Source organism: Equus quagga, chromosome 17 (assembly GCF_021613505.1).
Source record: "Equus quagga isolate Etosha38 chromosome 17, UCLA_HA_Equagga_1.0, whole genome shotgun sequence".
Taxonomy (NCBI): domain Eukaryota; kingdom Metazoa; phylum Chordata; class Mammalia; order Perissodactyla; family Equidae; genus Equus; species Equus quagga.
Window position 1 is genome coordinate 47425701 of NC_060283.1, and position 8051 is coordinate 47433751.

An 8051-nucleotide genomic window follows, 5' to 3' on the forward strand; every position below is an offset into this window, starting at 1 on the left:
ATATAGCTAAGTTCTAAGTATTCATTTTCCAAAAGGTAGTTTAAAAGCTGCTCTCTGGAACATTTGAAAAAAAAAAGCGCCTCTCCTGCCATCCCTCCCAAAAGCGCAGAGTGCTGCGACCTGGCCCTCAATGCCAGGGCCGTGTGATAGCCTGCCTTCCCGCCTTGGGTGGCCAACCATCCCACTTTGCCTGGGACTGAGGGGGTTCCCAGGATGGGAGCTTTCATTGTCAAAGCCATGAAAGTCCTGGGCAAACCGTGACAAGTCCGTCACCCTATCCTGACTCCTCTGCTTGAGCCTTCCCTGCATGCTCACCTAAATCTTCCTCATCCTTGCAAGCCCAAGTGGATTCCACCCCCTCCGGGACTCCTTCCAGATCCCCCAGCCAGAGTGCATCTCTCCACACGGCCAAAGCTCCGGGCTGATGCTCCTCTTGTGACACTGGTTTCCCTCTCTCTCCAATGGGATACTTCTCTAATTATGGCCTGTGGGAGGGCAGCACACCTGTCCCACACCTTGGCTCCTTTCACTGAGTCAGCGCTTGATCACAGTTGTTCAATTGGCTCGGAAGATGTTCAGAAGAACTGGGCCCTGAACGTCTTCCTCCACGCCGCACCCAGACTTTTTGCACTTAAAGGCAGAAACACACCTTACAGCCCAGGCCTCTGCCCCTCCACAAGAATCTTTGAATTGCCGGGAGATGCAGGAAATTCCAATTTGATCTAGTAACCGCAAACAAAGCTGAAAGCAATTCTTCCGCGGATTCTAGCCAAATAATTCTGGCAGAGAATATCCCTGGTGGAACACAATGAATTAGCAGAAAACACATTACATACCCCAGATAGAGAAGCAGACTGAAGTTCCTGCATCCCTATGTTTCACAAAAACGAGAGCCCAGAGCAAAGAGCAATCCCAGGAAGGATGGAGAGAAATTTCTCCTTTGAAATAATGGCCCTGGGGCCGTTTCTAAGCCTCTCAAGATGTGGAAAGAGAAATAACCTCTGCCATAAAGACGGGCCAAAAGGATGTGGTAACAGCTTCAGAATGATTCAGAAGTTCAGTATCAATAGTTCTTTATGAAAAGCGCTTCCTCTGGCTACAAATGACCATCAGGGCACCCTGCTATGCACAAGCTCTGTCATCTAAACATCTAAACTCAGCCATTGTAGGCAAATCATCCTGATGGTTGTTTCATACAACTCTCCGCAACAATGGTGGAAACACACAGTTCTAAAGGTCACATTGCCTGTGCAGATTTGAACCAACACAATTTTACTATTCTGTTTTCCCTTGACTGTTGGATCTTTGGACTAGTGCCTAATATCATCTGTCCACTTGGCCTAGTATTAGGGGGAAAATGGGCTTTCAGGGTCTCCCATAATGTTCAGCTAAGATTTTCAGCTACCCAGGAAAGAGAGTGGATTCATAACAGTAATCAGGTAAATAGCAAAGATCCTTATGAGAGTGGCCTGGGAGGTCTCAGAAAGTTTGAAGTTTTAATTCAAGGATCACTCCTTCATATTACCAGGAAGGGACCAACAAGAGGATATACCTTCCTTCCATGGGGCATCATTTCTGAGACAATATTTCACTCAGGCAGCACCAGATGTGTTCCTGTCATGTGACAGAAATGAAGGTCCTCTGGGACAAGGACATCCCAGGGAATGGGATGCGAATGGTCCTTGAATGTAAAATGCACGATGGTAAGATGCCCTCCTCTTCTCTTCTTTTGTCCTTCCTACTCAGTGCAGTCTTGCTTGCTTTTCAAGGCTTCCCTACTTTCATCGTCTTTGACCTGATCTTTGCCAGAAAATGTTTTTCAGGTGCTTCTTGCAATTCACCTTTCCCCTGCGCCTCCTTTTCTTTTTCTTTTTCCTGGGTTATGGACAAAGCGGAAGCCAACATGGAGAGAAAAAGTGAATTAAGGGAGAAGGTAGAAAAAGGAAGGCGTGCGGATGGATGTCTGATCGAGGTCTTCGGTGGTTGGGGAGCTGTCGCGCTTTTAAGGCGTGAATATGTTCGCATCCTGGTTTGAAACAGCAAAGTGTGTTGCTTCCTATAGAAGCATCGTGGAGGGTCCCTACGCCGTATTTTCTCTGTTTCCGTGTAATAATAACGGCACTAACTTCGATCAACTACATATTCTTCAAAATATAAATCAAATTCATCCTTAAAAGGATAGCTAGTTCCCAAATGACTCACATTTGTGTTTATTCCCAGTGATTTAAAATTTCCTTTATTTGGGTATTATTTCCATAACAGTAATGAATATATATCTATATGTCAATGTCTACATCTCTCTATATATAGTATATATATAAACTCTTCTGCAAATCCTCGCTAAAATTATTTAATATAACTTACATTCTATATTCATGGATTCAATGTGATTTTAAAGTTAAGTGAATTGAAATGTCAGATTGTATGATCCTGCTCTTACATAGCCAAACAATCTGAGATAGATGGCCACATTCCTTTATTTCAGCATCATGCATAAAATGTCAATGCCAGGTCAAAGTAAAGATCAAATTTCCTTCCCATCTAGAATTTTTTAAGATGTTGGCGATCTGGAGACGGCAAAGGAGCTGTGGAACAGGAGAAGTTCCTTCTTAAATTTGGAACATGTGGCAATTGTCTTATAGAGAAAAAATTTTAAAGGTACTTAGAAACACAGCGTACATATACCCATGTGAGAAATAAAATGAATTTTAAAATACAGTTTGGAAAAATGACCTTTCCCCAGATGCTCTAAGTAGTGACAGCTGCAAAAAAAATCAAGACTTTTAACTAAACAGGTGTTCTTCATGTAACATTTTAAATGTTTAACAACAAACATTAGTCCACTTATGAAGCTTTCTTACTCTGTTCTTTTAACAGTGGACACATTTTGCTTTGTCCTTCTGATGGTGGACACAACATTTTGCCATCTTACAATGGGTCTCCAGGTTGTTCCCACTGCTGAGGATGCCTCCTGTGCCTATTAGGTTTAGGGAGGTGGTGTTCAGAAATGTAGATGGCTTTAGAATTGAATCAGAGCTAGGTGGACCCATAAAGAACCTTAGCAATCATGTCCCACCCTCTTATTTAATAGGTAAAGAATACGAGGTCATTTACGCAGTCACACAGCAAGACAGTGAAAGAGGTGGCACACCCCCCAGGGCGCTGAGCCCTACATCCAAAGCATGGGCTCTGGCCAGTGGACCTGGCATCATGTCTGAGCTCCACTAGCCACCATCAGGGTTGCCTTGAGCAAAGTTCCTCTGAGCCCCAGCTTCCTATGCGATAAAAACAGTACCGATCTGGGGGCTGGCCCCATGGCCGAGTGGTTAAGTTCACGGGCTCCACTTGGGCGGCCCAGGGTTTTGCTGGTTCAGATCCTGGGCATGGACGTGGCACCGCTCATCAGGCCATGCTGAGGTGGTGTCCCACATACCACAACCAGAATGACCTACAACTAGAATACACAACTATGTATCAGGGGGCTTTGAGGAGAAGAAGAAAAAAAAATAGTACGGATCTCATAGAGCTATGTTAAGAGCGAAATGTTACAATGTACAAAAAGTACCTAGTCCTGTATCTGACACATTGTAGGTGGTCAATAAATGTTGACTGCTGTTTATTATATGACAACATTTACTTAGTATTATGCGACAGTATTAATAAAATACTGGGAATAATTAAAATCAGACTATTTTACTCAATAATAAAACAGCATGTTCTTTATCCAACAAAGTACTTAAAAAGAGTATTGAAAACATCTGTTTTGATCATGAACACCATTGGGTCTCAAAAACCAAGGCATAAAATTTGTTGTCCAAAGTGTTGGCATCAACGGGAGGCAATATCACTTTTGACACACAAAAAAAGGAATTTAGTTTTTAGCTTCTTCCATTATTTTGGTAAGTGTATGACTGGCCTGAATTTATAAAACACCTTTATTGAGATATAATTCACATAGCATAAAATTCATGCACGTGAAGTGCAGAGGTTAGGGGTTTTTAGTCTATTCACAGAGTTGTGCAATCATCACCACATTCTAATTTTAGAACAATTGCATCACTCAAAAAGCAACCCATCCCCACTAGCAGAGATTCATTTCATTTGGAATCTATAAATTTTTCTACCAGTTTTTGAACATTTCTGAATCTGAAAGGTTTTTCTCCTTTTCCGACCACACAAGACCATGGCAGTTTCCCAACTTCTTTCCTCTGTCTTCTGCTCTTTTTGTTGCTGCTGTTTCATCCTGCATACCCGAACTTCTCTGGTTAACCCAGCCCCTGCTTTCCCTTTTATCTCATCAAGAGAATTGAAAAGACTGACTTTTCCGTATGAGAATTTGCAATGCTCACAGTTTCATTGCAATTCCCTTGCTCACATTCACCCCCAAGTCCAAGGATTCAGCCTTGTCAAGGTGTGGGAGAGGAAAACCATCCCATCCAAGTCAAACACCACACCCACACATTTGTAACCCGGGCATAACACACATTTATTGGTCAAAACTTTACAAACCAAGAGCTTTTACAAAGCACACAGCAACACATACAATATAGAAAATATAAAAGTTCACAATCCCCTATAAAGATTTTAACAAGTAATAAACTGTTACTCCGTAGTTTTGAATGATAGAAAGGAGGAAGCCTCTTAGATAAATTTCTCCTATTTTTATTTAGAGAATTAAACTATTTCTTAGAAACACCATGACTAGAAGTCACTACAATGCTGGAGAAATTTCAGTGCAATTTGTGTGTGTTTTTTTTTTAAAAAAAGATTGGCATCTGAGGGGGGCCTGCCCCATGGCCGAGCGGTTAAGTTCGCATGCTCTGCTTTGGCGGCCCAGGGTTTCGCCAGTTCGAATCCTGGGCACGGACATGGCACCACTTGTCAGGCCATGCTGAGGAGGCATCCCACATGCCACAACTAGAAGGACCCACAACTAAAAATGCACATTTATGTACTGGGAGGCTTGGGGGAGAAAAAGGAAAAAAAAAAAAAAAAAGATTGGCACCTGAGCTAACATCTGTTGCCAATCTTCTTTTTTTTTTCCTCTTCTTCTTCTTCTCCCCAAAACCCCCCAGTACATAGTTGTATATTCTAGTTGTAGGTCCTTCTGGTTGTGCTATGTGGGACACCACCTCAGCATGGCCTGATGAGTAGTGCCATGTCTGTACCCAGGATCCGAACGGGTGAAATCCTGGGCTACCGAAGCAGAGTGCATGAACTTAACCACTTGGCCGTGGGGCCAGCCCCGGAATTTGTGTTTTATACATACCAAGAAAATGAGACAATCATTTGAATTCACTGCATGTGTTGGAGGAACACAGTCAAGTGAGGATGGTAGAGTAAAAGGAAAAGTCATCAGATAAATCTACACCTCCAACGAGATGTCACTATCATGACAGAAAAAGGCCAGGCAGAGACTATGGAGAAAGAGGCAGAAAGGATCTCAGAGACCAGTCACTCCTAACTCTGTTTACATAGGACAGAACTGAACCCGGGTCACCTCGCCAGTTACTAGTCTCTGGAAGACCAGAGACTAAAGGATTATTTGAAATGGAAACCTGGAGAGTACAAAAGAGTGGGATAGTTACTTCCTCTGTTTGTCCCAACAGGACTGCACTCCCACACTGGACGGTTTGGACTCCAACCAGAAAGACCTAAGACTCCAAGTTGGTCTGGAAATTGAGTAGGACAGAATTATGCAGCCCTTGGGAATACAAAGAAGGTCAGATTTATCCTTATGCTCAAGAAAGCCTACGATAATTCTTAACAGGAATCTAAGAGCTATAAAAAAAGCAGCTGACAACCCAGCTGGGTGAGGCTGGAGCCAAAAGGGACTCGGGGCTTGGGGCTGTCAATGAGGTGTTAGAAGTTCTATTTCCACCTGTGTCTTAGTAATGGGATTGCTTTGGATTAATGCATTAATGACCACAACACAACTGAGAGGGAAGACCCTTGCAGGGTCCGTCACTCATCCTGGGCGTAAGGCACCTGGCCTTATCCCGCTGCTCCAATACAGAAGGCTCAAGTGGCTAGGCTGGTTGTTGAAAACTTGGACTGGGCCCTGAACCCATCACCAAAATAGCTCTTGCAAAAGGGAAAAATCAACAGTGCGGTGCAGCGGTCTCAGAAAAGAAAAATGTTCCCAATCCCAATAATACGGAGCTCGCTTGAGAGCTGTTAAATCCCTTCAAGTGTATTTTTCAGCCTATTCTACTTTTTTGACAGTCCTGTTTTATAGGAGCATTCTTAGGTTTATTAATCAACAATCATGGATCAGCAGGACCTCCTGTTGGGTCTACGGCAGAGTAATAGGAAAATGGAGTCACTTCCAACCCGCATTAAACCTCACTGGGAAGCAACTGTTTCATCTACAGAAGGAATAACTGACAGATGATGAAGACCCTCCTAGCTCTAAAACTTGGCCTCTATGCCACAAGCCATCAGACTTCCATTCACCGAGAGACTGCTCAAGGCCCGCCCTGTTGGGGCCAGGATCAACACGCACACAAGACACAGATCCTGCTGTTGAGGACCTCACCATCCCACGGGTTAACCACGGATTGAGATAAAATTTCTCCTTCTCATATAAGATATTAAGGCACTAGGCTGAAGGCACTTGGGAAGAATTTATTAAAATAACTAAAATATAAGCTATTAGAGAAGTCCTTCTGTTTTAAATATAAAGGACTGCTTCTGTGTTTGCCATCCAAGAGAAACTGGAGCGCTAGTTGGTTATTTTGAAGTGGCCGTGTTTTTCTCCTTTAAGAAGACATACATATTGTACTTGAAGCAATTCTACCAGACCCCCAAATAGATATTTTATCACTTAGTGTAAAAAACACAAATATGACAACTAGCAATCTTGGGCTATCGGGAAAAAACATCCAGTCAACAAATGCCATCAACATTGTCTCTTGTCAGAGGAAAAGACAAGGGAGTGAACACATCCCAACCTTGTTTTCACGTTTATCCTAAACTTTGGTAATCTGCACCAGTGAGGTAGTTTGGAAGAGATGTGAAGTTAGAAGTATGGACACAGTACCTAGATTCCAACTCCTCTGCTTCCCATGACAGAAATGTACCTCCTACTGAAAGTAGGGATTGTATTTTTAACCCTATGCCTGCAACAAAGGCTGGCCCATCCATTATCTCTGCAGTAGAGACACTTTGATTGTTTCCATGATGGTGGGGAAGGGTTTGCCTAAATCATGTAGCCGCCCTTGCCCTGGTTCCCCTTGGGACAGAGCAAAACGGGCTGGCCTTCGTCAGCCCTGCAGCTGCAACCTTCATGTGAGCCTAAAAGACTTAGCTGGGTATAGACAATTTCAATATTTCCAGCTGCAAGACAAAGGAAATGACTCAGCCGCATCCAGTGTCAGAGAAACAGGAGAAAGAAATGGCCAACTCAAACAGCACAAACGCACGTTTCTCACAGTGACAGGCCCAGTTTCTCTTACAGTGCTCTGGGCTTATTCTTGTTGTTGCAGTTACTGTTTGTTCTTTGCTCTTTCAGTTTGATGTACAATTGTATAAAGAACCTTTAAACTAGAGATCTCTGTCAAACCATACTGGTGAATACAATAAATAGCCCACATTTGTGTTGTAGCAAAAACTGACGACAAAAAATTCATTTGCAATCTGTAGGACTATAAGGAACTTACGTCCATGCTTTGAGTTTACGAAAGGACTTCCGGCATGGCTGGATTAAACCTCTGGAGATCCTATGAAAGGAAGAGATCAACTCCCTAATACGTATCTAAAAATAAGATTTTATGTACGTCAAATTAAAACTGCTGATGTCTAGATTTTTTTCAATGGCAAAATTCTAGATAAATTCATCAGAGCAGCACTCCTCTCGTTTTTAGTGCCTCTGCTTTCTTATACATGGACTTTAACTTCTTACTGGACAACACAGCTGAGGTTGGGTGGTCAAGATGGCTCCCTCACTACCAAGCATGAGACTAAAATTGATACCTTTGTGAAATTGCAAAAGACTGTGTCATGGGCTTTTAATAAAATTCTCCAAAGGAAGGAAATTCATGGGCTTTATA